The sequence below is a fragment of the Pinus tabuliformis genome, chromosome 7, assembly GCF_031772625.1.
Source record: "Pinus tabuliformis cultivar Carrire ecotype Pingquan chromosome 7, CPIR1, whole genome shotgun sequence".
In the NCBI taxonomy this organism is placed as follows: domain Eukaryota; kingdom Viridiplantae; phylum Streptophyta; class Pinopsida; order Pinales; family Pinaceae; genus Pinus; species Pinus tabuliformis.
In genome coordinates this window covers 1,650,251,256-1,650,253,287 of record NC_142293.1, presented here as the reverse complement: position 1 = coordinate 1,650,253,287, position 2,032 = coordinate 1,650,251,256, and the positions used below count along the sequence as shown (strand labels likewise).

General features: G+C 41.4%; 1 long non-coding RNA gene across 1 annotated transcript; it reads left to right on the top strand.

Annotated features, from left to right (window-relative positions):
* Nucleotides 1-1,139: 1,139 nt before the first annotated feature.
* LOC149254735 (uncharacterized) lies at nt 1,140-2,032 on the top strand. The gene is made up of 2 exons (XR_016266312.1): nt 1,140-1,276; nt 1,321-2,032. It is a non-coding gene; the product is annotated as an uncharacterized LOC149254735 (long non-coding RNA).

The following is a 2,032-nucleotide window of genomic DNA, read 5'->3' as shown; positions in this document are numbered from 1 at the left end:
AAGCCGAACTTTCCAGCATCTCGAGGAGGGACAGCTGGCCAGCGATCAGACCACCACAGCGCATGCCGACCACAGCTAAGACAAACCCTCAGTATTCAACCAGAATGCCATTAACTTATAATGCTCAAATAACCATGGACTCTTGCATGCAGGTAACAGAAACCCTCAGTATTTAACCAGAATGCCATACAGTAGCTGAACTTACCAAAGCCACACCGAGCAGGCAAGAACTCCACCGCAGACGAAAAATCGCACAGACTGCAGAGCTAAACAAGCAACTAACAATACTAACCCAAAGGCCGCGAAGACAGTAAAACCCAAGCCGAACTTTCCAGCATCTCGAGGAGGGACAGCTGGCCGCCGATTAGACACCACAGCGCATGCTGACCACGTGCCCTTCACCTGCGCCACGTGCCCTTCACCTCGAACGATGCGAAGCGCGTAATAAGACCCCAAAACCTTGGTTCGACTTAGGTTATATGGCAAATATAATCAAAAATCGCGTCGGTTAACGCAAAGTCAGCGATCTATCAATCGCATATAGTCCCCTACAGGGACTAATAATAAGAATTATCCAAATGAAGTCATGAAAACCAAATAGCATTTATAAAATAATAACAGTAAATAGCACAGTTATCCATTTAATTAGAATGAGTAATTAATTTATAACATTAACTGTTTCTGCGTAATTACATTAATGACGTAATTTCCGTTTGATTAATTATTTTTGTAGCATTAAGTGGTGCTATCTTTTACCGCGTATTCACATTAACTATGTAAGTTTCGGATTGATTAATTATTTCTGTACGATTATGTGTAGGTCGTGGGCCAACTTTTCCGCGTTTTCACATTAATTACGTAGTTTCCTGAACGAACTCACGCGCTTCTGTCCTAATGGCGCGTTAAATGAAAGCTACGTCCCACCGCTTTCAAATTCACGGCACAGAGCATGGCAGCCAACATAGGGCATCGTGGAAATCACGACTCCACGAAATTTTTATCCTAAATATATCGTTAGAAGCTTCGAGAGAGGTGTTGTGCTGTCAATTTGGGGGTGAGGTTCGGGGAATGAACACGCCAAGTTTCTCTTAGCTTTACGCGTTAAATTAATGTTACACTGCAACACCTTTAAATTCACGGCACAGTTAACATAAGACGTTGTAGAAATCACACCTCGACAATTAGTTCGGGAGATAAATTTTCTGAATTGCGTGCTCTGCAAGCATTCTTGTTTATTAAACGCACTCTACATTGCCTTGTATTGTAGTTTGCTAAGGTATTAAACGCACTCTACATTGCCTTGTATTGTAGTTTGCTAAGGTTTGGTGCAGATTGGGATTTTCATTTCAAGATTGTTTTCGATCCATTCTGTTAAATGGCGATTACCAAGATGACGGCGACATGTGATATGCAGTGGATGGAAGATGACCCTCCACAGAAGCTATGTGTGAGGGGACGGCGGCCTTTCGAGATAAAGCTGCTGCCGATTGCGGAAGAGCGCAGTCTCAGCAACGGCGAGCTCATGCATGGCCTTCGCTCTGCGTTTTCCGAGGTCTGTACCTTCAAATCAGAGACGGATAATATAAGATTGGTGTCGGCAGAGTGTTGAAATTTTTGTTTCGCGTATTCTGAAATCTTCAGATCACAAAAGTTATTTCTGGGAATCGATACGGGATTCGGATGGTCCGTATGTCATACCGATTTCAATTTGTATGGTATAAAGGAAAAATTATTTCTCCTCTGAAAATTATTCTTTTATTCGTCATATGCGCTGCAAAGTTCAGATATATATGTTTTAATATTTCGTAATGAAATTGGATTTCACAGGAAAGAAAACGTGGAAAAAGGAGTGGATTGGCAATTTTTCCTTTTCGATTTTTTTTTTTTTTTTCATAATCTGATGGATTCTGTGCATTCCCCTTCGTAGATGTTCTGAAAACCGTAACATATTCTTTGGGAGGCATTTTCCCTTCTCTGTTCAAGGACTCAGAAATCTTTTGATCTCAAACTGTAACCTCACAATTTCTATCTA